Source organism: Podarcis gaigeae (genome assembly GCF_964106915.1).
Source record: "Podarcis gaigeae genome assembly, chromosome: 7".
Taxonomy (NCBI): Eukaryota; Metazoa; Chordata; class Lepidosauria; order Squamata; family Lacertidae; genus Podarcis; species Podarcis gaigeae.
Window position 1 is genome coordinate 84,941,874 of NC_139683.1, and position 27,780 is coordinate 84,969,653.

Below are 27,780 nucleotides of genomic sequence, written 5' to 3' on the forward strand. Positions count from 1 at the left end.
CTATCCCTTACTAAGGAGAAGTGAGAGGAAGTGAGAGCTGGACCATAAAGGCAGATCGCTGAAGAATTGATGCTTTTGAATTATGGTGCTGGAGGAGACTCTTGAGAGTCCCATGGACTGCAAGAAGATCAAACGTATCCATTCTTAAGGAAATCAGCCCTGAGTACTCACTGGAAGGACAGATCGTGAAGCTGAGGCTCCAATACTTTGGCCACCTCATGAGAAGAGAAGATTCCCTGGAAAAGACCCTGATGTTGGGAAAGATGGAGGGCACAAGGAGAAGGGGACGACAGAGGACGAGATGGTTGGACAGTGTTCTTGAAGCTACAAACATGAGTTTGACCAAACTGCGGGAGGCAGTGGAAGACAGGAGTGCCTGGCGTGCTCTGGTCCATGGGGTCACGAAGAGTCGGACACGGCTAAACGACTAAACAACAACAACTAAGGAGACAGATGTTTAGGATCAGTGGCAACCTTGGTGGCAACCTTCCCAGGTTGACAAGCCCCATTTGCCCTCCTTTCCAGTGAAGGTACAGAAATCACCTTCTTCGCTGTTTGACCCACAATTGGTCTTCTTTGCTCAATCCACCAGAGCCTGTCTTCGCATGCGGGAAGCAGGCCAAGCTCCTTAGGCTCCACCTCTGTGATCATGAGCAGTTTCCTAACCCGGGACAGTGCCTTCCTTGTTCTCTCAGTGGCTATTGGTCAAAAGTGAGATCATTTGGAAGTGAGAAAGCAGTAAACAGACTGAGTAAAGGGTCAGGGAGGAAAGCTAAAAATTCAGAATGAGTGGAGCTGGTGTTTGCTGGGATGGAGGGGAGACAAGGGGACAGAAAATGTGCTGAGGGAATAGGAAGGAGGGAGGAGAGAAGGAAAACTGAGAGGGGGGTGAAGGTAACAAGCAGCTAGCTTGATTTAAGACAAGTGAGAAGGCAACTGTTCACTTCAGGATACGATACACTCTTCCAAGATTTGATAAAAGAGGTGTGAGCTCTACTTTGAGATCTCTTTCTAAACGAGTTTCCAAAATTTTCTCCCAGCAGATGAAGATGATGGATTTTATGGAGCTAGCCGATCTAACCGGAAGAGTCCGCGACCAGAAGGAGGAGGAACACCACAAAGAATGGAATAAATTTAATGATTATTTAGCTAAATTTGTTAAGCTAAAATAACTGGAAATAGCCTCCAGATACTTAATGGGCTTAGGATTGTATTTATGTTAACTGATAAAATAATATGTTTAATACAAGAAGGAGAAGATTTAAAGATGTTAATGTTTAATTTAAACGGTATTAAAATTGGGCGTTTGAAAACAGTTATAAGGATATGCAATGAAATTCAACTAAGGGGAAACGAGGAAGTCGTTCTACAAAGTAAATAACTGTTATTTTCAATAAGGTTATGATTTATGTTTGTTATGTTTTGTTTGTTTTATGTTTTTGTTTGTCGTTGATATTGTAAAAACTAATAATTTTTTTGCAAAAAAAAAAAATTCTCCCAGCAGCTATAACCCCCATAATGTATGCAGGACTTACCAAATTTGCACCATAGCCACAGATTATTCTGCTGACATAAGTCCAATGAAAGGTAATTTTGACGCTAATATATTTTGTCATAATTCTCTAAGACGGGAGAATCATGGCCCTCCAGGTGCCATCAGCCCTGCTGAGTGTGCTTTTTAAAAAAAAATATATATATTTATTCAAAATTTTAAAGGTTACAAAAAGAAAAAAGAGAAAAAAGAAAAATAAAAGACAGAAAAAATCCAATCAATTAAAAAAAGAACAAATAGAACCTTTACATAGCTTTCTTTCCTTTACTTATTTCCTTGACCTCCTCACACCTCCCATTTTTGTATTCTAATTCAAATTGTTATTTCAGCAAAGCCTTCCAACCTTTTTTTTAATCTTAATAATTTGTCTTAATATACTATAATTTTACATTCTCTCTTTCACCAACTCATTTTTACTTAATCCTTTATGTCATTTCTACTAAAACCACGTAATTTTCTTTTCCCAACATCTTTCTAACAATCCTTAATTTTACAATACTTTTGAAGATAAACTTTAATTTTTTTTCCAATCTTCTTCCACCGACTCTTCTCCTTGGTCCCGGATTCTGCCAGTCATCTCAGCCAGTTCCATGTACTCCATTACCTTCATAGCCCTGCTGAGTGTGCTTGATGGGAGATGCTGTTCAGCGACATGTGTAAGGACCATAGCCTCCTCACACCCTGGTCCAGAAGAAAGGCATCTTTCCTAGAACAGCCTCAACATGTTTTTAAAAGGAAAAAAACCAACCCCCTATTGGTTCGTGTGTGCTAAATTCTACAACCAGAAATCAAAGTGTGGAACAAATACCCACATTTATAATAAATGAAGGCGCAAGAGATAACTATCTTGAGAGTTTATAAAATGCTTAAAGGCCCAGGGCAAACACAGCAGCACGACAAAACCATTCTTGTACTACTCGAAATAGATGTCATTTGCTATCAGATTATCTCTCAATAAATCTTTCTGACCAAATCATGCTGGTTCTTAATAAATCACTTTGGGTGAACTAAGCCCAAGCTTTTGGAAAGAGCCCCTGGGGAAAGAGGAATCAATAAAAGCTCTGCGTGTTGAAGGGAAACCACTCTGCTTGAGACGGATCATCCAAATGCTGTGTTCGATAACAGGAATAAACAATCAGATCTGGGTTCAAACCCCAACGGAGTCACTGTTTCAGTGGGACAACCTGGGCAATTCGCCTTCTCAGCCTTAGCCCTCTCTATGTGAAACAGAGATAATGAGTCAGGTGGCAACTTCTGTACCAAACCAATGTATGTTTACATGGATTCAGAGTCTCTTTTGCTCCCAAAACAAATTTGTACAAGCATCTCTAAATCTGTGACATAAAGATAAATGCTTTCATTTGATCTTTGGAGAAGAACATAAGTCTCTCATAAGCCACATTCTTTCTTGGAGCACAGTGGGTCTCAGATTTGCAGGTAACAACTTTTAGTTTTTGCTTCTCAACCTCAGCAGTGACCTGGCAGGCGTTGAAAAACTTCCCATCCTCTGGCAGAAATAGGGCTCTTTGGAACCTGTCATCCTTTGTATCTGCACCAAACAACGCTGTATAACTCAAAGCTCTGCTTCCACTTCTCTCTTCTGCATCATATCCACAAGCAAAGGTCTATCCCCCTCTTTTAATAATTAACACAGGCACAAAGCTTATTATTTTTAAAACAAAAAAAATTCCTTCCAGTAGCACCTTAAAGACCAACTAAGTCAGTTCTTGGTATGAGCTTTCGTGTGCATGCACACTTCTTCAGATACACTGAAGAAGTGTGCATGCACACGAAAGCTCATACCAAGAACTGAAGTATCTGAAGAAGTGTGCATGCACACGAAAGCTCATACCAAGAACTGACTTAGTTGGTCTTTAAGGTGCTACTGGAAGGAATTTTTTTTTGTTTTGACTATGGCAGACCAACACGGCTACCTATCTGTAACTGGAACTATGGAAGGCACCACATTGAGCCGCATGAAATGGAAGTCCATCAACCTGTGTATCTGAAGAAGTGTGCATGCACACGAAAGCTCATACCAAGAACTCACTTAGTTGGTCTTTAAGGTGCTACTGGAAGGAATTTTTTTGTTTTGACTATGGCAGACCAACACGGCTACCTATCTGTAACTGGAACTATGGAAGGCACCACATTGAGCCGCATGAAATGGAAGTCCATCAACCTCTGTGTATCTGAAGAAGTGTGCATGCACACGAAAGCTCATACCAAGAACTGATTAGTTGGTCTTTAAGGTGCTACTGGAAGGAATTTTTTTTGTTTTGACTATGGCAGACCAACACGGCTACCTATCTGTAACTTATTATTTTTGTTAAGTTGTGGGTGAACATATCAGACGACGCAGCGATTCTTCAAACAGCTCTTGTTTATACACAGGCCAGAACAGAACTGAACTGAAGGGTTCAGCCAGCCTGCTTATATAGAGCTCCACTACAACACAACTGTAACCATTTTCCGTAACTATCCAATCACTGAACGCCACTTTCAATCCCCTATTTGCATATGTGGACCTGAGTGAAAACTATCTACAGTATCCCCCTGCTGGCCCAGGGTGAGAACTTCAGTACATAACAATTTTATTTTATTTCTATACCGCCCTTCATCAGAGGATCACGGGGCAGTTTACAATGTAAAAAACACAAAAACACATAACCATAGTAACAACAAAAAAACCAATAACCCCTTGCAACATGAAGTTACCCCCACAACCAACTCTTTGGTTCCAAGTATCATAAGGATGTCCCATTGTTCCTCATGAAAAGAACTATAGATTTGTAAAGTTGGAAGGGACCTTGTCCACACACCGCAATGCAGGAGTCTCAACTAAAGCACGATCCTCTGCTTAGAAGCCTCCAATGAAGGTAAGTAGCAAAATAATCATTCTTTGCTTGTCCCCTAATTACCTTCGATTTATATGCAAGTTTTCCCACTAAAGCTAACCCCCAGACTCTCCCATGCCAGTAGTCCAACACAGCACCCTTTAAATCTTTCCAGAATCTGACAGTCGTTAAAGGAGCGGTCATAAGTATTTTCCAGAAATGGATTAGACATCAGTAGAAAGTGATGTCAGTAATTATCTTGGCTAAAAATTATATTCCTTCAAGCATGCTGAGTTCTACCCAACATTGTGGGAGCCCATCATATGCCTTGGGAGGAGGCCGGAAAGGCCTGGCGAAGCCCAGCACCAGAACGGGGAGGCCCGGCAAGGTCCAACCCCACAAGATTGGGGGAGCTCAGCTCCATCCCAACTTATGGGGATGAGGGAGCTGAGAACATCCCAGCCCCATGGAGTTGACACCTAGGTCTTCATTTAAGAAGCATGTACAGTGGTACCTCAGGTTACATACGCTTCAGGTTACAGACTCCGCTAACCCAGAAATAGTGCTTCAGGTTAAGAACTTTGCTTCAGGATGTGAACAAAAATTGTGCTCTGGCGGCGCGGCGGCAGCAGGAGGCCCCATTAGCTAAAGTGGTGCTTCAGGTTAAGAACAGTTTCAGGTTAAGAACGGACCTCCGGAACGAATTAAGTACTTAACCTGAGGTACCACTGTAATATCTTAATAACATAGAAGCTAGGGCTTAAATAATAGGAACGTGGCATTATTAGCCAGTTGGTGGATTTTAGTTATTTGATTTTAACCAGAATTCAATTTTATTTGTTAAAATCGAATGCTAACATTTGGCCATTTGAATCTGAAATATTTTCCTGGATGTCACTCTGATCCACTGCAGAATTTTTGTTGCTGTTGTTGAAGAAACAAGACATTTGGACCTGAATTCCTCCAGATACTCTGGGTTCTGAAATGATATCCCCATCTACGGTAGAATAACAGTTTACACGCGGCTCATAATGTATACCCAAAGATAGCACATCTGTCAGAAAAGTAGTTTACTTCAAAAGCCCCACATATAATATGAAGGAGCGAAATAATGAGTTTTATCGTTGACGAAGGTGGGGGTGGAAATCATACCACTCTCCTACAAAGTAATCATTCTTTGCTTGTCCCCTAATTACTTTCAATATAAATGTAATTCTTTCCAAAAACTGGTAATGGTTAAATAAGCATCCGTAAGCAATTGCCAAAGATGGATTAGATATTGGTAGAAAATTGTGTATGTAATTAGTAGCTGATTATGCCAAACTCCGCCTGGGTCTGCCACCATTTTAGGGGTGGTTCTGTCCTTGCAGCATCATTCTGTGACTGGTGGCTCTCAGTAATTTTCAGCCATTTCAAGTGAGCATAGCTGTCAACTTACAGATTTGAAAATAAGGGACCAGCAGCCTCAAAAATAAGGGATCAACAGCCAAAATAAGGGATTTTAGTCAACCAGCAGCCAAACGAAGCCTCAAGTGGTGATTCCCACAGCGCAGCAACCCGGCAAAGGGGATGCAGCAAGGAAAACCACTGTCGCCTCTCCGCTGGGAAGCACTGAGAAAAGTTGAGTCCCCAGGCAACACGGCCGATTTGATCAACACAAGGCATGCAAGCTCCACCCCCCAGTCGTTCTTAGACTCCTTATTGGGTGAGCAACGCAGCCAAGCAACACAGTTGGAGCCTCCCTCCTCCCTGGCCGGCAGAGAGGGAGGGAAAGGAGCTGCTTCCTTTGAAACCCAGGAAATTTAAGGGACATCATCAATCCAGGACAGCAGCGGGAAACGGCGCTGGGATAAGGGACTTTCCCGCCAAATAAGGGACAGTTGACAGCTATGCATGTGAGCCCTGGGGGTAAAAAATTTGGGAACCCTTATTGCAGTGCAGTTGAATGTAATTTATATAGTTGCATGTGATTGCCTCTCCTTTTTCTGATATGAGTTCAGAATGTGACACTTTTTGGCACGGTCTGTTGACACAAGAAAAACGCCCTTGCGGGTCTGGAAGGTCAGAAGGTCTGGAAGGTTCAGACCCAAGGAATGGTCTACCATGGAAATTGCTTTGCTGCTTACATAATTCTCAGTGACTTTTCTTTATTGAGGCTTATTCTTCAGGAGACTAGAAAGAGCTTGATTTAAGAAGGTCTTGCTGAATTGACAATTAATGAAATTCTAATCTGGGTAAGAGTTTCTTAATAGCGTGTAAGTCTAAAGATGCTGCATTTGTCTCGCCTCATTAATTTGTTAAGTGCCTAAAATTTCAAAATTTATGGATTAGCCAGACATCAGTTTATTTTCCTCCTGATCCACCAGCCAGCCAAAATTGCCATACTTGAATGTAAATGGACACTAGCCCTATCAGTAATCAATTGGGCTAAATGTTTAAACACTCAAGTCACATTTGATTTTGACTTTCAAGTTAACAATCTACAGAATTTGAGATTTAGTTTCTGGGAATCACAAGGGGGAAGAGAGACTACTCTTGTGCTCAAGTCTCTCTTCCTCACCTCCGGTCATGCCAGGGTGGGTGCTACACCCCAGGGTCTTAAACGGACAGGGGCTCCAGACAGGGGCTGTGAAAGTGACAAGGGGCAGACTTTGATGTGGGCCAGGGCTGACAGCTCCAGGCGGGGGCACTGCCCAGGAAGGCCGGCAGTGCCTCTCTGAGCAGGGCCCGATCCTGTGGAGGGGCCCCAAGCGGGGAGTTGCAGGGTAAGGAGTGGCACAGCTTGCTGACAGTGTTGCTGGTCGTCTGCTTGGCTGGTTGCAGAGGGCTGGCTGGCTGGCTGCCAGGAGGCTGAAAACCTGCCTTGAAGAGGCAGGCTTGTGTGCTGTGTTGTGCGCAGTGGGGGCTGGGAACCCTGCCATGAGGATACCTGGCTAATGCGGGGCCGATATGGAGAGAGCAGATAGGGCTGGACGATGTATCTCAGCCGCTTCTTCCACTCCACCTTATTTACTCCAGATATCATCCAGCCCTATCCTCCGACCAAGCATGTTCTCCTTCATGGAGAACACGTGTTGTGGTGGGGTCTAGCAGGACACCCCCTTTTGGGATTGTTTAGATGGCCATGACTGATTGGGCTATTTTGGATTGTTGGGGAGATTTTGATGTTACCAATTTGTGAGATGACCCATAGGTTATACAGTGGTACCTCGGGTTACATACACTTCAGGTTACATACGCTTCAGGTTACAGACTCCGCTAACCCAGAAATAGTGCTTCAGGTTAAGAACTTTGCTTCAGGATGAGAACAGAAATCGTGCTCCGGCAGCACGGCAGCAGTGGGAGGCCCCATTAGCTAAAGTGGTGCTTCAGGTTAAGAACAGTTTCAGGTTAAGAACGGACCTCCGGAACGAATTAAGTACTTAACCCGAGGTACCACTGTATATTCTTGCACGCAGTGTGGTGCGTTCTTTTTCGTTGCGTGCATCGGATCACCCGCCCACCCTCCCTAATTTGCGTCTGTTGTGGGGTCATCTGCTTTTGGGGCAGGGGCCTGGTAGGAATGTTATCCATTTGGCTGATTGGCTGGTGCCATTTGGTTTTTGCCTACTGCGTAGCAAATCGTCACAACTTGTAAGGTTGCGGTTAGGCATTGGTTTTATGAATTGGTTGGTGGAGGGGTAAGGGTTGGCTGTGCCTAACCCTCCAATGCTGCTGCTGCAAGGGTATTCCGTTAAAGGAATCCAGGGGCTCACCATGCTCTTGTCTGAACCCCTGTCAAAGGGCTAGGGGCCACGCAAGAGCCCCTGGGAGCATCTACGGAGAGGTGAGGGTCTGGCGCCCAGCTCCATTGTCTCCCCAAAATGTTTTCCCTGACTTTTGCAGGGTTGCAGAAGTCACTTCTGTCCCTGGACGGGGACAGATAGTCGTAACCAATGCCTAAGCAAACACTCACATTATGTATTTTAATAAAGTTGTGGCCAAAATTATGCCAAAAACCTTAAACAAGAATCTCTGTGTGAATTGTGATTTACTTAGAGGGTGGCTAGGGGACCTCGACACGCAACCATGGGTCTCTCTCAAATGGCCCCCATCAGGCAGCTGAAATATCTATGGTGAATACACCATCGGAGCATTGTGGTTTTAAATCTGCTCCCTTTTGGCATTTAATCGGCCACTGAGGTCTTCCTGCAGAATAATTTTGGGGTTGCTGGAGACATCCTGGGTGTCCACATCATAGCAGGTGATCGTAGCTGCTGCAGACAAGACAGCATAGAGCATGACATAATAATAATAATAATAATAATAATAATAATAATAGTAATAGTAATAGTAATAATAATTTATTTATTTATATCCCACCCTCCCCAGCCGAAGCCGGGCTCAGGGTGGCTAACAAGAATAAAATAATACAACATTCTAAAATCATTTCATTATAAAATTAATTCAAATCAAATTGATAGCAACCATTGGGCTAGAGTTCTGTGAAGATTGCCAAAGGAGGGAGTCAGGCTGTGCCCTGGCCAAAGGCTTGGTGGAACAGCTCTGTCTTGCAGGCCCTGCGGAAAGATGTCAAGTCCTGCAGGGCCCTAGTCACTTGTGGCAGAGCGTTCCACCAGATTGGAGCCGCGGCCGAGAAAGCCCTGGCTCTGGTTGAGGCCAGCCTAACCTCTCTGTGGCCTGGGACTTCCAAGATGTTTTTGTTTGAAGATTGTAAGTTCCTCCGTGGGACATACCAGGAGAGGCGGTCCCGTAGGTACGAGGGTCCTAGGCCGTATACACAAATACTTGAATGTGCCCACACCAGAGGTGGGAAGTTCAACAGAGATGAGATGCAATATCTGGTTGACAGCCAAACCATCATCAAGTCTAGTTTGGCCCATAGAGGCAGACCTGCTATTATCCTTCCATGGTAACTGGAGAGTAAATTTATTTGCAAATCTCTCTAATATGAATTTAGAAGCACATCTGAGCTCTGGTCTTCAATGTAAGATGTACCACATTTTACAATTTAATTGATACATAGGAACTACACATGGCATGTCACGATTTATGTTCTGGAAAGTTCTTATTCATTGTAGCATGGTAGACATTTTCCAAAGAGGCTAGGACAGTTTTCAAAATTCATTCAGCCAGATACTGAAATCTAGGTAATACTCAACACTTATATGCAATTTTGACATTTAAGATTATTATCTGGTAAAAAGGCTGACCTTTAATGAAACAGAGCTACACAGATACAAGTTGAGCCAACTGATTATTTCGACTGAACTTGCAACCAACAGGACACGTTGTAGCATTTGTCAAAAATCAAAGGACACTAAAATTGTTTTTTGTGATCGTTGTGCCATGCCAATTGTTTTCTTTAATGTAAAAATTATAACCTTAAAACACAGAGAAGGCAAAGACTGTCTTTTCGTGGCAGATTTTACCTAACCAAAAAATGCTTCAAAATTCAAAAAGCACAATACTTGTATTAAAGGTCTGACAAATCCACAACAGCAGGCAGAATCAGACTTAAGGATGAGAATTATATCTGACATGCTGTCCTTAGCTTACCCCATATTGCCCAAGGATTGCAGCATATATGTAAAAAAAGGATGCATTACACTTTTGGACGCTCACATAATATGCAACAGCAAGATAACTTGCAGGCTAATTATCGGCCCTAATTGCCAACTTTTATCTTACACTGACCTCAATTTTCTGGGTTTATGTAAGATGATTAAAAGTCTCTATTTTGTGGCCCATATTTTCATAGAAGTATGAAGGTAAAGGTAAAGTTAAAGAACCCCTGGACGGTTAAGTCCAGTCAAAAGCGACTATGGGATGCAGCACTCATCTTGCTTTCAGGCCTAGGGGGAGCCGACGTTTGCCCATAGACAGCTTTCCGGGACATGTGCCCAGCATGACTAAATCGCTTCTGGCGCAACGGGACACCGTGGCGAGTGCCAGAATGCACAGAAATGCCATTTACCTTCCTGCCGCAGCAGTACCTATTTATCTACTTGCACTGGTGTGCTTTCAAACTGCTAGGTTGGCAGAGGCTGGGACAGAGCAACGGGAGCTCACCCCATCACACGGATTCAAACCACCAATCTTCTGATCGGCAAGCCCAAGAGGCTCAGTGGTTTAGGCCACAGCACCACCCATGTCCCAGGATAGAAGGATGAACACAGTGCTTATCCCGTGGAAATCCAAAATCTTGCAAATTCATCTGAAAATATTCTCAGGATCATTTTAATTTCTGTTTCCCAGTTCGTAGTTCTTGTCCCAGTACTGGAATCAACACTCTTGTCAACCCTGTTTTATGTGAAAACTTGTTGGAGGCTGTTTGAATGTCATGTGCCAGATTCCTAATATTCATGCACTGGTTCCTCTTCAAATGAAAAAACTTATTTTTTTTAAAAAAAAAAGATTGCTAGAACATTCAATTTATTAGAAATGATTTTGGAACTCAGAAATGCTTGTGCCAGAATAATTATGGAGAACCGGAGCATTTCACTGTTTGAATTCCAGTCCCCAAGCACTATGGTTGGGTCCTCCAAATTGGAACTTTCGTATGCAGCTTTGGAAAAAAGAAAGTACACCCTCTTTGAATTCTGTGGTTTTTGTTATGTACTGAAGTTCTCACCCTGGGCCAGTAGGAGGATACTGTAGATAGTTTTCACTCAGGTCCACATATGCAAATAAGGGATTGAAAGTGACGTTCAGTGATTGGATAGTTACAGAAAGTATTACAGTTGCGTTGTAGTGGAGCTCTATATAAGCAGGCTGGCTGAACCCTTCAGTCCAGTTCTGTTCTGGCCTGTGAATAAACAAGAGCTGTTTGAAGAATCGCTGTGTCGTCTGATATGTTCACCCACAACTTAACAGTTTTACATATCAGGACATAACAACAATCATCTGTTCCTTAGCAGGTCTTAAAATTAGGTAAATACAACCTCAGATGAACAACAACACATGGCATAATACACCGTATGAGGAATTATTTAGCAGAAATAAAACCAAAATGAAGAAGCCACTCAGCCATGCCCAGCTCCTATTACAATCAGCTTCCAAGCAAGAGTACAACTCAATTAATCAATTAATCAATCAATTAATCAAATGTACTCATCATTGCAGCGTGCACTGGGCATTTTGTTCAACTGCACCTTTGAAGAGCCCCACAGATCCATAAACGTCTAAATCAACACAAGTTGGTCCAAAGTTTTTACTGTCCCTAGACAATAAAAGCAGCAATATTGCCTAACGCAGCAACAATGCTCTCTGTCAAGTTGACTGCAGATGTGCATGCAAAGAACAAGCTGCTGTTACTAAATGGTTCAGCAAGATCCAGACAGCAGTCTCATGGCAACTGCCCCCCTTGAGACAGGAATCGGGGACCCAAGTGTCCTCTGAAAGCAGAAAGGTCCTAGGGGCAGTCACTGGAATTGCTAGTAAAACAGAACTCGGTTAGCAGGGCTAGGAAAGACCCTGCAGAAGACTGTCAGTTAGAAACAGTAGTCCGCGGTTAAGTGGACCAGTGGTGGGACTTGATGTATGGAAGAAGTCTCCTATACGTTGTTGAAAAGAGGCAATTTTCCCTTTGACTATCAGATCCACTGCAATTAGCAGGGCTGCATGGACTGTTTTTTTGCAAACCTCACAAAAACCTATTTTTAAAATTAAAAAATTGCCCAGTAGCACCTTAGAGACCAACTAAGTTGCTACTGGACAATTTTTTAATTTGGCTTTGTCAGACCAACACGGCTACCTACCTGAACCTATTTTAAAAACGATTTCCCCTTTTCCGATAGGCTGCCAACATCTCCACTGGTGACCTTCGGAAACTGATTTTCTAGATCAGGGTAGGCAACCTAAGGCCCGGGGGCCGGATGCAGCCCAATCGCTTTCTCGATCTGGCCCGCGGATGGTCCGGGAATCAGCGTGTTTTTACATGAGTAGAATGTGTCCTTTTATTTAAAATACATCTCTGGGTTATTTGTGGTGCCTGCCTGGTGTTTTTACGTGAGCAGAATGTGTGCTTTTATTTAAAATGAATCTCTGGGCTATTTGTGGGGCATAGGAATTCATTTATTTCTTTTTTCAAAATATAGTCCGGCCCCCCACAAGGTTTGAGGGACGGTGGACCGGCCCATGGCTGAAAAAGGTTGCTGACCCCTGTTCTAAAGGTAAAGGTAAAGGTAAAGGGACCCCTGACCATTAGGTCCAGTCGTGGACGACTCTGGGGTTGCAGCGCTCATGTCACTTTACTGGCCGAGGGAGCCGGCGTACAGCTTCCGGATCATGTGGCCAGCATGACTAAGCCGCTTCTGGCAAACCAGAGCAGTGCCAGGAAAAGCCGTTTACCTTCCCGCCAGAGCGGTACCTATTTATCTACTTGCACTTTGACGTGCTTTCGAACTGCTAGGTTGGCAGGAGCAGGGACCGAGCAACGGGAGCTCACTCCGTTGCGGGGATTCGAACCGCCGACCTTCTGATCGGCAAGCCCTAGGCTCTGTGGTTTAGACCACAGCGCATCCTGCATCCCGCCCAACCCCTGTTCTAGATCCATCTAAATCAGGCATCTGTGCCTGGTTTTGGCACAGAAACTGCTTTGGTCACCATGTATGATGACTTCTGTTGGGAGAGAGACATGGTGTCCTTCTGGAGAGGCTGTCTGAGTTGGGTGTAGGTGGCACTGATTTGTGGTGGCTCCATTCCCACTTGGATGGTCGATCCCAGACGGTGATGCTTGGGGAATATCCTCCAGTCCCGTGGAGCTGCTAACATGCTACTACTTGATTATAGTTCTGCCATAACAGTTCTCCCCAGGTTTAGCCAGCTGAATAAAAAACCCTGTTAATCAAGAGTATGCTACAGTAAGCCACACACAGCAAGTTCTAAGTTTTTGCCTTTAATGTCATTGCTTTTTACAAAAAGAAATATGATCTGAAGGCATTTCCTCAGTGATAATGATATTTGGAAACTACTTGGTTCTTAATAGCATTGGGTTTCCCCAGCATTAATCAAATTCTGCAATATGGTGAAATCTGTAACAAAATGGGAAGACATGGCCATTTAATAAGCATTTTCAGATAAGATACTGTATCTTAAAAACCTCAGTGACATATGTAATAAACAGGAATCTAACTTGATTATATATAAAAAAGAATGACCTCACAGTCCAATGCTAAAATGACTACTGTCTAAGATCTATGATGTACTTACTGAGGATAATATAACTGGGAAGCCCAGAACTGCCGCACTTAAAAGCAACAGACATTTTAGAAATAGTTGTGACACTTCCACAAAGAATCTTACTTTGTCCCCCTCGCTGGCTTTTGTTGGGGTGCCCCAGATATCTCACCTTGTTCTCTGCTCTTCTGTCTCACTGCTTCCTCCATGGGACGCCCCACAGATGTCTGGGACCCAGTGGGACCCCACCCACTGGCCATGCTACTGAGCACATACAAGGCATCTTCCGCTGCTTCTGAGCAGGGTGGATAAAAATCTATGGTGTGTTTTTTAAAAAAAAATAATTAAAATCAGATTTTTAATATAAAATGCTTTTGGAGGAAAAATCTTTCTAAAGATAGTTTTCTATTTAAGTTATATTATAGTCCAAAGGCTATTCATCAGGAAATAAGGATTTGTTTTTCAATCAGTTAACAAACATGGGTGCATATGCAATAATGTTATTGCTTTAGTTAAATAAATTGCTTAAATTGTTATTAAGAAAATGATTGTTTTTCTCCTTCCAATAAAGTACAGCAGAAAAGTTGTCCAAATATAAACAGTTAACTAATAAACCTCACAGTAATTTCCTAATTCTCTATGTATTTCTAACAGTATAACCAAATCAGTAATTTTTGATATAACTGTAAAAAAACTACTCTGAAAATTTAATATTCCAAAAATGAAACCTTCCTCTGGTTGTAAATATTAAGATTATACCAGCAAGAATGAGTCTTTCTGTAAAAAATAAAATAAAAAATGATTTAATTCAAGTCTTACTGACTAGTGATTTAAATCGATTTGATTTAAATCAAATTCACCCTGCTTCTGAGCCACCCTGCTAGCGGCTGGTGCCCAGGGACATGGCTTCTGGTTGCCGCCTGCCCGTGCCATAGCAGAAAACCCGCTGGTTGCTCTGGAGTTGGGGCAAGGAGATAAGAAACCCACGCCACAAATTCTGTATTGGAAATCTGATGTGTGGTTAAGAGCAAAAATCCACATAATAGCTTAAAAATATATATATTTTTGTAAGCGTGAAGTCAAAACTTCTTTGGCAAGAATCAAAGAGAAAAGAAAACAAATATTAGCAGCTGCCCCTGTGCAGGGGACAAAGTTAATTGTAAGCTCCACAGGCAGCAAGTACTGCTACACTGCGTGCCTTTAAAGCGGTTTGCGTTGTTGCAGCACAAGAGAGGCCCCTGCAAACTGCAGCCAGACAAGTGTTCAAATGGGTTTGATGCCGCCATAGCAGTAGTAATAGCTGGGGTAGGTACAGCTCAGGGCCTTCTTGGTGGTGGTGCCTGCCCTGTGGAATGGCCTCCCATCAGATGTCAAGGAAATAAACAACTACAGTGGTACCTCCGGTTGCGAACGGGATCTGTTCCGGACGTCTGAACGCATCCCGAGGAATTTGCAACTGGAGGACCAGTTCTGCGCAATGGTGCATGGCGCAGTTTAGTGCTTCTACGCATGCGTGCACGGCGAAACCCAAAAAAATACTTTCAGGTTTGCTGCGTTTGCATCCCGAAGTTTACGTACCCAGAGGGAATACGTAAGCGGAGGCACGGTTGTATATGGCTTTTAGAAGACATCTGAAGGCAGACCTGTTTAGGGAAGTTTTAATGTTTGATGTTTCATTGCTTCTTCATCATCATCATCATTATTATTATTATTATTATTAATTTTCTGTTGGGAGCTGCTGAATGGCTGGGGAAACCCAGCCAGATGGGCGGGGTATAAATAAATTATTATTATTATTATTATTATTATTATTATTATTATTATTAACCTGAAACTGTTCTTAACCTGAAGCACCACTTTAGCTAATGGGGCCTCCCACTGCTGCCGCCGCCCTGCCAGAGCACGATTTCTGTTCTCATCCTGAAGCAAAGTTCTTAACCTGAAGCACTATTTCTGGGTTAGCGGAGTCTGTAACCTGAAGCGTATTTAACCCGAGGTACCACTGTTCTGTCTACACTGACTGGCAGCAGCTGCCCAAGATTTCAGGCAGGGCTCTCTCCCAGCCCCCCCTGGAGACGCCATGGTGGAATTCATCCTGGAACTCAATCGCAATCTGTACCATCACCTTTTAAAAAAAAGATTTATACTTTTGGCATCCCTAAAGTCTGCTGGGATCTCCTCTCTCTCTCTCTCCCAGATCTTTCTGAGAAATACCGGCATGTATACATATATGTATACGTATATGTGTGTACATATATTATAAGTATGTAAATTATTGGGCTAGATTTGAACTTGCATGTTTAAATTTGTTTATGCAATAAAGAATCACCCTGAGATCTTACGATGAAGGGTGGGACATACCGTATTTTCAGTCCATAGGGCACACCGGACCATAGGGCGCACCTAGTTTTTTTTTGGGGGGGGGAATAAAGAAAAAAAATTATTTCCCACCCCAGCCCCCAGAACAGGTCCGGGAACGGCGGCAAGATTGCGCACAACCTCGCTGCCGCTCCCAGAGCTTGTGGGGCTGGGGACGGGGGAAGCCCAAGATACCCCCGATCCCAGCCCCCAGAACAGGCTGCTATCCGCAAGCCTTCGGAGCCCGGTGGGAACTCCTGCCACGCTCAGAAGGCTTGCGGATAGCTGCCTGAAGCCTGGATTCGCTCCATAGGACGCACACACATTTCCCCTTCATTTTTGGAGGGGGGAAAGTGCGTCCTATAGAGCGAAAAATACGGTAAATTTAATAAATAAATAAATAAATACTTCCGTTTTCAAAAATACTCCAGTATTCTGGAGTATTAAGTCCAGTATTCTAATATGTCCTGTAGCAACATCCTTTCACTACAAATTAATTGCATTTGCAGCGCTGAAGTCCTCCCGGCTGAGACCATTCCTCTGGACCATCGTCAGTTCCTCAACAGCAGCAACAGGCATTGGTGTGGACTAATGCGGCTATTTGTGTGCTTGTACATAAATCAATTTCATCAGGAAGGTCTTCCCATGTGTTCTGTACATATGTGCAAATATTTATATAGAGAATAAATTATTAACACTGCCCTAAGGTTACTTTCACACTAGAAATGGGTTGTTTTTCTACTACTGGATCCATGGCGTCTTTTGAGTGCAATATGAAGGCAAGCTTCCTGCCTGCCCAACCTGCAAGCCCGCTGTGCTTCTTGTGGAGAGGGTGGGAAATCACCTTGGAAGTGACCAAATATCTGATATTTGGTCAAGTGGCAGGATTCAAATTGAACAAACAAAAAACCAAAGTGTTGGGGAAAAATTTGATACCGGAAGAAAAAGATAGATTTCAAAACGTAACGGGTTTGGAAATTGTTAAAAAAGTTAAATATCTGGGGGTAAACTTAACATCAAAAAATGCTAACTTATTTAAGGACAATTATGAGAAATGCTGGACAGAAGTCAAAAGGGATCTAGATATATGGTCTAGACTGAAACTTTCCTTGTTAGGCCGTATAGCTGTTATCAAAATGAATGTATTGCCGAGAGTGTTATTCCTGTTTCAGACTTTACAAATTCTGGACAAGATGGAGTGTTTCAAGAGGTGGCAAAAAGATATATCTAAATTTGTCTGGCAGGGCAAAAAGCCCAGAATTAAGTTTAAGATCTTAACAGACGCAAAAGATAGAGGGGGATTTGCCCTGCCGGACTTGAGGCTCTACTATGAGGCAGCAGCTTTTTGCTGGCTAAAACAATGGCTACTTCTTGAGGACACAGACATCTTAGATCTAGAAGGTTATGATAATAACCTCGGCTGGCATGCGTATCTGTGGTATGACAAGGTGAAAGTGCATAAGAGTTTTAAAAACCATATGGTACGGAAGGCATTGTATAATGTCTGGATCAGGTACAAAGATTTAATGGAAAATAAAACCCCCAGATGGTTATCACCAATGGAAGCAAAAGCAGTTAAAAAACTTAACATGGACTCAAATTGGTTAAAATATGATGAAATGTTAGAAAAGGATGGAGAAAAATTTAAATTAAAGAGCTATGAAAAATTAAAACATAGAGTTAGAGATTGGTTACATTACCACCAAATAAATGAAGTGTTTAAGCTGGACAGGAAAGTAGGATTCCAGAGTGAAAAGTCAAAGCTAGAAACGGAACTGTTAGAACCCAATACAAAAAACTTATCTAGAATGTATAACCTGCTGCTGAAATGGAATGTACAGGATGAAACGGTAAAATCAGCTATGATTAAATGGGCACAAGATGTTGGTCATGACATTATGTTTGCTGACTGGGAACAGTTATGGACCACCGGTTTGAAATTCACAGCATGTACTGCTTTGAAAGAAAATATTATGAAAATGATTTACAGGTGGTACATGACTCCAGTCAAGCTTGCTAAGATCTATCATTTGCCCAATAACAAATGTTGGAAATGTAAGGAAGCTGAAGGAACCTTCTATCACCTTTGGTGGACCTGCCCAAAAATTAAGGCCTACTGGGAAATGATCTATAATGAAATTAAGAAAGTCCTTAAATGGACGTTTTCAAAGAAACCAGAGGCTTTTCTTCTGGGCATGGTGGGCCAATTGGTACCGAAGAAGGATAAGACTTTTTTTATGTATGCAACCACGGCAGCAAGAATTCTTTTAGCAAAGTATTGGAAGATGCAAGAACTACCCACTCTGGAGGAATGGCAGACGAAGGTGATCGAATATATGGGATTGGCAGAGATGACCGGCAGAATCCGTGACCAGAGGAAGGAGGCGGTGGAGGAAGATTGGAGAAAATTTAAAGTATACCTTAAGAACTATTGTAAAATATTGGACGGTTAAGATGTCGAGAGGCTAGAAACAAAGAACTACAGCTGTAAATCGTAAATTAAAGGGGGAAACTTAATGAGAATATATAGAGAAATTGACTGAAGGGTTGCTGACACATTATAAAATAATGATGCAGAGAAGGGGAGGTATGGGGAAGTCATGTTTTATGTATTTGTTTGTGATTTGTTTGTTTTTCCTATACCCTTGTTCCCTGCTTTTTTTTGTTTTGTAAAAACAATAAAAAATTATTATAAAAAAAAAAGGAAATCACCTTGGAAGTGCTTGAAAAGCCAAGTTTTGCTTTGCTTTGGAGATGGTTGAACAGAGACTCTTGCAGAGGTGCAATATTTTTAAAACACACACACTCTTCTTTGTCCGCGAGTAACTCGCCTTCCCGAAGCTTGAGGGAAGGGAGATTTCCAATCAGCAAAGTAAGATGTTTCTTTTTCGCCATCAGGCAATCAGTGTGGCTTGGCTCCTGCTTTTGTTATGCTGGGTCTCTAGAAAGAGGCGAAAGGGCAAAAGGCCCTGATCTTTGCACCTAGGCGAGATCTTTGCAAGTCATCGGGGAATCGTCTCGCCCTTCGGAAATGTCAGGCAATTGTCTTTCTTCTGGTTTCTTTCATCTTCTGGTTTCTTTCATGTTCACTGTTTCCTTTCCTTCGCTTATCCTCTCCAATTGTAGAAGGGTAAACTGAATTCCACTCCATTTTAGAAGATCTTTTCCTGCTTCCCTGGATCACAGGGTACGGAGCTGCTTGAGAGCCCTCGTGCCAAGAATATTATTGGCACAAAAATGGAAGCAAGAAGAATTAGCGATGAAAGAAGAATGGCAAATGAAACTAATGGACTGTGCGGAATTGGATAAATTAACAGGAAGGATTCGAAACCTGTGGGACCAGAGATTCTTAGAAGACTGAAGTAAATATTTGAACTATTTGAAAAACAATTGTAATAAACAGATTACACTAGTAGGATTGCAAGAAGTTCTGTAAGGTAGGTTTTGTGAAATATTGCAGGGAAGACTATGCAAAGAATGATTAGTTAATGACAATTAAAAGTAATAGAGAAATTAAGAAATGCAGAACAAGTGATAAAGAACAGAAAATCTTCAGAGGTTGTTGACAGAAGTCTAAAATATTGTACAGTGATACCTCAGGTTACATACGCTTCAGGTTACATACGCTTCAGGTTACAGACTCTGCTAACCCAGAAACAGTGCTTCAGGTTAAGAACTTTGCTTCAGAATGAGAACAGAAATCGTGCTCCGGCAGCACGGCAGCAGCAGGAGGCCCCATTAGCTAAAGTGGTCTTCAGGTTAAGAACAGTTTCAGGTTAAGTATGCACCTCTGGAACGAATTAAGTACTTAGCCTGAGGTACCACTGTATAAGATAAGAAGTTATGTTAAATGATTGTTGGAAATCATGTGTGTGTGTGTACACACACACATATATATATTTATACATATATATACATATATACATACATATATACACACACACATATATATTTATACATATATATACATATATACATACACACACACACACATATATATGAGAGCCCTCGTGCCACACACCACCTATCGGCTGGCCTTGCAGATCAGCAAGCAGGAAGCAGCCCTGTACTTTGCATTGCAGAATGCTGGCTTCCCGCCTGCCTATCTGCAAGGCCAGCTGACAGGCGGCCTGCCCCGCATCACCTTTCAGCCGGCCTGACGCAGCATCAGTCTCTCCTGGGAGTTGGGCAGGGAGACATTTCTCCTCCTGCTTCCTCCGAGGTCAGCAGTGGCAATTTTATTCCTGATCTTGAGTATCGGTCAGTCACCATATAATGCAACAAGACTTCTGGAAGTGCTCGCAATCAGAATCCTCAGTTGCAAAATGAACCTGGTGGTGGACTAATTTCAAACACTGGTGTGTGTGTGTGTGTTCTATTTAATTAAAAATTACCTACAAATTCAACAGAGAAGTTGGAGATGCACAGGAAGAGAGAAGGGATGAGAGAGGCATTTTCCATTTACAAAAAAAAGGACCACAAGTGTCAATCTCCTTCTTGGGGAGATGGTGTCAACATAAGAACATAAGGCCTGTGCAACCCCAAAGACGGACAATTGTATTTTAAGATCAAAAAGACCTCCTGGTTGTTGTCAATTTCAGGTGCAGGACTGGGAAGGAAAGACAATATCTGCATTCAAAACCCTAAAAACAGCAAAAATGTCTGGCGCAGCTGTAAACCTATGAGGACTTTTACAGAAAATAGATTCCATGTTTGGGTACAATATACACGAGGAGGTTTTACTCAGAGTAGACCTGCAGAAATTAACAAACCCAATTTAGTCAGTATCATTCATTTCAGTGGTCTACTCTTGAGTTAAACTTAGTTGACTATATTTCCACATTAAACATGGTGATGATGTTCACTTTAAAAATAATAGTCATTGTGGACTGCATGTGCCCATTGAAATACTAGTCAATATCATTGGAATTGTTTTAAGTAAGGATTAAAGTAGATGGCTATGGTGGAACAGACTTAAATGACCACATTTGTCCTCTAAAACGATGACCGCTGAAATGGCATTTCTTACTACTTCAGAACTTCACAGAGGACAAACAGCTGTCAGTTCACATTTAATTATGCTTGTAACAAAGGAGTTATCAGTGCTGACTCTGAAGCCTTCAGTACTTTTTCATTATTAAATTAAAAGATATTCATTCCTTTCATACATTAAGAAATCAGCTCCTGCCAAAATAGGCTTGAGGCCTAATAAAATGAATCTAACCTCAACCTTGAACCCATATTCAGTCATGAAATCACTCTCCATGGTGCTAAACTACCCAGTGTGATTAGTCTAATTTTGAGGGGGATATACCGTATATACTACTTAATTGTAATTTATGAATGACGGGCACAAAAGATTACCGTATTTTTCACTCTATAAGACGCACCAGACCACAAGATGCACCTACTTTTTGGAGGAGGAAAACAAGAAAAAAAAATTCAGAATCTCAGAAGCCAGAACAACAAGAGGGATCGCTGCACAGTGAAAACAGCAATCCCTCTTGCTGTTCTGGCTTCTGGGATAGCTGCGCAGCCTGCATTCGCTCCATAAGACGCACACACGTTTCCCCTTACTTTTTAGGAGGGAAAAAGTGAGTCTTATAGAGCAAAAAATACGGTACTCCTAGCATTTCTGTAGCTTGCTCTGAATTTAAAAACTGCTTGCCTGACTTGAACTTTGTTTGTTTGTTACAAGCTCAATACTTACCATCTCTATTTAAAAGGATTAAAAACAATGACCCACACACAATTACCAGTGACCTTTTGCAGAGAAAAATCAAAAGAAAGACATTCTGGGATAATTCAACCATCTGCCGTATGCAACATGCAAAAATAAAGAAGAAATGGGCATCTTTAATATTTTTCCACATCCAAGATGACTACATTGAGCCTTCAAAAATGCAACTTTGAATCTGATCGTGTTGTCTTTCAAAATACAACTGCACAAAAAGTAAAGAAAGAATCTCTCAAAATGTAGGCGCTCAAATGCATTTTCCTACACAGTTTCTCGTTGCTTATCCTAGTCACAAAAGCCCAAACACCACACCTTAGGATTTCACTGGTACATAATTCTCATGTTAAGGGAAATCTCATTGGCTGGCATTACCCAGGCTTATTTGTACAGAAGTATTAACAAAAAAAGGAGCAAGTTTCTCTCTTTTTTTATGAGGGAATTTTATGCCACCCATTCCAGAATCCAAGTTAAAAGCTCACAGATCTGCAAAAGATGCACATAAATTAAAAGTACTTCATGAGACCTTCCTTTTGGCTTCACATGAGCTGAGCCTCGGATAATTCCCTGATCTCTATTCGGGAAGCTCACATTATTTAATTTTATTTCATTTATCAATCATTTCCCATGAAGCATTTCAAAGGAACTACCACAACACAATAACAGCCAGCTCCAAGACAGAGGGGCTTCCTAGGGATACAGCTGGACTTTCTACAGATCACAGATCTGATGCCACGTTGAGCATTTGAGTGGGCACAGCTGGGTCAGCTCAACATCTCCAAGCTCAGCCACCCAGGTCTCAATAACACATGCCAGATCAGTATCCTCATCCGTGATCAAATCATGGATGGGGGGGGGGGGTCTTATTATGCAGCCATTTGTTGTTGAGCAACGGAATGCACAGCAGATGAATGCACAAAGGAGATGAGTACCCAAGAACCCTGCCTTTGGATAGGGGCAAAAGGCAATGTATAAATAGCCTCCTCTTCCATGGCAATTTATAATAATAATAATAATTTATTACTTATACCTCGCCCATCTGGCTGGGTTTCCCCAGCCACTCTGGGCGGTTTCCAGCAGAATATTAAAATACAATGATTCATAAAATATTTAAAGCTTCCCTAAACAGGGCTGCCTTCAGATGTCTTCTAAACGTTAGATAGTTGTTTATTTCTTTGACATCTGATGGGATGGCATTCCACAGGGTGGGTGCCACCACTAAGAAGGCCCTCTGCCTGGTTCCCTGTAACTTGACTTCTCGCAGTGAGGGAACCGCCAGAAGGCCATCAGCGCTGGACCTCAGTGTCCGGGCAGAACGATGGGGGATGGAAATGCTCCTTCAGGCATAAGGGCCAAGGCCGTTTAGGGCTTTAAAGGTCAACACCAACACTTTGAATTGTGCTCAGAAATGTACCATATTTTTCGCTCTATAGGACGCACCAGACCATAGGATGTGGATAACGGGGGGGGGGAATTCTCCCCCTCTCTGTTCAGCGCCCCTTCAGCGAAGTGGCAAGAGAAACGGAGCCCCTTCCATTTCTCCTCCCGCTTCGCTGAAGGGGCACTGCGCAGAGAGGGAAAACTGTGCAGTGCCTCTCCAGCGCAGCGAAGCCTGGAGAGCAAGAGGGATCGGTGCGCACCGACCCTTCTCGCTCTCCAGGCTTCAGGCGGCTATCCGCAAGCCTTTAGAGCGCAGCGGGAACTCCTGCTGCGCTCCGAAGGCTTACGGATAGCTGCCTGAAGCCTTACGGAGTTCCCGCTGCACTCCGGGGCCTTCAGGCAGTTTCAGCAAAAGCAACGCGAAGCCTCCGGAGCGCGGGGAGAGCTCTCCCTCTACGCTCCGGAGGCTTCGCGTTGCTATCGCTGAAGCCAAGGAGCCTGCATTCGCTCCATAGGACGCACACACATTTCCCCTTCATTTTTGGAGGGGGGAAAGTGCGTCCTATAGAGCAAAAAATGCGGTACTCATCCCCCATGGACAGGTCTTTACATCCTACAATCACTGAAACTGGGGTAATATCGTGCATGCCCTCCATCCCAAACAGCTCCTCCCAAGCACTTGTAAACAACATTGCAGGCATGTCTTCCTTTGAGCACCTCAGCTCAGAAAATCAGGTAGTAGCACTCACCACGAAGCCAAGGCCACTAGGTAAGCATTTTCTTTTTAAAATTAGGTCCTGGGGAGAAGACTTCATCCTGAATAAAGCACCCAATAGGTTTCCCCACTTTTCATTCCAACAGGCGATTGCAATAGATGCAACCATCACCGAGAATGTGAGCCTATCCGCCAGTATCATAAAACAGAAGGCCTCTGTTCTACAGTTTCATGAATGGCTAAAGAGCACGTCTTGACAATCATTCATTTTTACCACAGTCCAAGGCAGCCAGATCTGCACTCTGCAGCAGTCATACCAAGATAACACGGTTAGAATCCTACCTTTGGAAATTTTACTACATCTCTGGGTATTGAGAACAAATGACCGAGAGCGCAAGAGTTCTCAGCGACACAGGCGAGAGAGTACAAAGCTCAGCACAGCGTGCAATAGAAACAGAATGCAATGGAATTCCAAAATCTGAAAAATAACCTGTTCATGGCTTTCTGCTGTATCGCATCTACTGTGGCCCTAACTCAGCAGTTGATTACAACCAGGTTCCTAAGACATGGAAACAAGTGGAGTAAGAAATATCCTAACAAAGGATCCAGGAAGTTTGGAGTGACAGGTCCTGCTGTCTCAGGCTGTTCAGAGTGGAAGGAAGATTGCTGTTGCGAACCTTCTCTAAGTTAAGTTGATTAATTACAGTGGACCTACTCTATAAGTAGGAACAGCTTTAGCTTCACACCTTCATTGCCATTCAGCCACTATTTATGGGATCACTTCTATTCTTTTACCAAAGAGAAAAACAGAAGAGAAGCAAGTGATTCTAACACATAGCAATCGCTGCATGTTAAGTGAATCCACCCTGGCTGATTCAAATATCTGAACAGCCAGTTTGCCCACTTCCACACTTGTTTGTGTTTTGCTGGTTGGCAGCAGCAATTTTGGGCAGAAACCATGGAGGGAGGAAGAGAGATTGTACAAATGGAGGAGCAGGACAAATCAGTTATTCCTTTGTCTTTTGCTGGTTGGCTGCACCAGTTTCAGGAAGAAACCATAGAGGGAGAGAGAACGGACACAGCATGGATTAGAAATATTCCCATGGAACTCATGGAAATCATCAGCTCCTTGTGTGAATGCCACCCTAACAAACTACCATATTTTTCCGTGCATAAGACGATGCTTTTTGCTTTAACAAAAAGGGCAAAAATAGGGTGTCGTCTTATACACAGTCGTCTTATACACAGATAGTGAATGCAGAGGGGGGGTGTGCGATTAATGGCAGCAGCAAGCAGGAGATTGGCAGTGGTGATTGGGCGGGTGATTGGTGGCTGCAGCAAGGCCTGCTGGCGATTGGCTGTGGCTGCGGCAATCGGGCAGGCGATTGGCAGCTGTGGTGAGGCGGGCAGACAATTGGCGGTTGCGGCAAGGTGTGCAATTGGCAGTGGCTGTGGCAAGCGATCGGCATTGGCAGGTAGGTGGGTGAGTGATTGGCGGAAGTGACCTCCCCCAACCCCCCCAAAAGCTAAACAACTTAATTTCTTAATTTTGGATTTAAAAAATAGGGGTCATCTTATACATGGGGGCGTCTTATACACAGAAAAATACGGTATTTCCAGGGAACGTAAAGTGTTTGGGATATGGATGAACATTCACAAGTTATATCGGAGTCAAACCAATAGAACTTTTGGATGTTCTAGGACTCAGTACTGCCTTTCTAACTAAAATCTTACAAAGCACAAAAAATCAGTATCAGACTGAAGAGTTCCGTGTGTTTCTGCCTGGCAAGAACTAGCAATTAAGACATGCTGACATAAATTCAACGTATAACGGCAACGCCGGCAAAACTATTTGTCTACACTCCAGGACTGGTAAGAGGCGCTATGACTAGCAGAAGAATTTCACCTGTTTCGGTCGCTGGGCCTGGCTTGTTCTACAAGCCCAGTAGCATTTGCGGTGAAATTCAGTGGGAGATAACAGTTGATTTAAAAGGCGATTGTGTAACTCTAGTTAAAAAGTGCCTTCGGAGGATTATTTTCAATTATAGAGATAAGATCACAGCTTTTTCAGGAGGGGGGAAATAGAAGTGGTGTTGTTTACCCAACTTATTTGGAGGAAAACTCCATTTTCTCCAAATGCAACTTCACTTTCCCCCTTACCCTTCATGTCAACATTCAGTTCTATCAGTTTTTATCAGTTTTACTGATAAAAAAAGTTTAAGGCAAAAACAAAAAGAGTCTTTCCAAATATAGCAAAATGTCCTGACTTTTTTTTTAAAGCATGCTACATTTTCTTTCTTAAAAAAAACAAACTGCTTATTATTTCACACATCACATAACTTGCAACCCACTCTTTTTCCCTCCGACACAAGAAAACTGGGGTATCGCACATAGTAGACGAAAAGCAGGATGACTTTGCATAGGGAGAGTGACAGCTTGCAGTCCCCTGCAGGAAGAAGCAATTCCCTCCGAAAATAAGAGCGCAAATAGCAGAAACACACACATGTTCTGGACACAAGACAAGGCAGAACTTTTCTGATGTTGCCTCACTGAAGGAAGCCCCACTTAGGATTCTACCCAGAGGGTAAATAATTCACAAGGGAGCAAAACTAATGTTTAGTTTGTTGGAAGTGCGGCAGAATAGGCAAGAGACTTTTGTTTGTGTGCGGCATTTAAGCCATGTGTTACGACTGGCTTAGACACTGAGCAGCATCCAATAGCAGTGGAGACTGTTAAGTTGTGGGTGAACATATCAGACGACACAGCGATTCTCCAAACAGCTCTTGTTTATTCACAGGTCAGAACAGAACTGAACTGAAGGGTTCAGCAAGCCTGCTTATATAGAGCTCCAGTACAACGTAACTGTAACAACTTTCTGTAACTATCCAATCACTGAACGTCACTTTCAATCCCTTATTTGCATATGTGGACCTGACCTATCTACAGTATCCCCCTGCTGGCCCAGGGTGAGAACTTCAGTACATAACAGAAACAGAGAGTGCAAGAGGCTAGGAGCAGCAACAGGGGAGCGCAGAGTGCGACAGGACAGGTGAGAGAGTGGTAAGCAGTGGGGGCAGCTGGGTACAACAGCCATTGCAGGGAGGCGACAACCAGAATGCATTCTGCTCATCAGAATATTGGGTAGCTAACCAGGTGCCCGTCCCCACTGCCTTCTAGCTCATGGTGCCAGAGAGGTCCTATTTGGCCCATCCGGCCATTTCCCCAGCACCCATCAGCCTTCATCAGTGGACATTCACTGCCTTGGCTGTGCAATCCTGTTCCCAGTGGGATCGCTCAACAGAGGCAACAGAGGGAGGAGATTCCCCTTATGTTCCCAGTCTCGGGGACTTTGCAAGCCTCCTCCCACTTCCCTTTTAAGATTGGAGTGAAGGGGCTTTTGAAAGGCGAACGGCACCAGTCCCACCCAGGTGTCAAACTTAGCCCACCAAGTCGAAAAAGTCCTCCCCGGTCCCCCGCTCCACAAGTCTATGAGACACTTCTATGCTGGAATTGAACTGCCCTTCGCAAAACATTGCACAACCATCTTGAGCGAACAGGGAAGCTATTTTTGAACACATGAACAGCAAGACATGAAATTGGTTTCTTGGGGAATAAAAACTACAGGGTTTTTTTTTTTCCTGGCATGGAGATGATTTACTATGCGTTAATTACACCAACGACTAATTTGGTTTCGCCCAGGGGAAAAACAAAAACATTTAAAACCATGTTATAATGTTTTATTCCAAAGACCACCAGGTGTTTGTTTGTTTTAAGTTTCTGTAATACCTTGTACAGGTAATAACACTGCCCTCCTCAAAGAGGCAAGCTGCAGAATTGTAATCCTTAAGTAAGGCAAAACAGTGACAACACGATAACCTTTAAGACTGATCAGATAGTAGCAGCAACAGCAGCAGAACAGATGTCAGAAGTCACCCAAAGGCCATTTTCCTGGCACTGAACAGATGGCAGTGCCAGGGCAAGTCTCTTTGGGGAGAGAATTCCATAAGCGAATAACCACCACTGC

The 27,780-nt window shown here is 43.0% G+C and overlaps 1 protein-coding gene across 7 annotated transcripts in view; it reads right to left on the bottom strand.

Annotated features, from left to right (window-relative positions):
* Positions 1-27,780, bottom strand: part of ENOX1 (ecto-NOX disulfide-thiol exchanger 1) — a 276,927-nt gene that overhangs the window by 234,510 nt on the left and 14,637 nt on the right. For 2 of the 7 annotated variants that reach the window (XM_083748448.1, XM_083748443.1), the window contains exon 1: positions 11,024-11,192. The exons of the other annotated variants lie outside the window; for them this stretch is intronic. The gene's annotated coding sequence lies outside the window, so the exon portion shown is untranslated. Of the gene's footprint in view, positions 1-11,023; positions 11,193-27,780 lie in introns of those variants that run through there. 7 annotated transcript variants of the gene reach the window in all.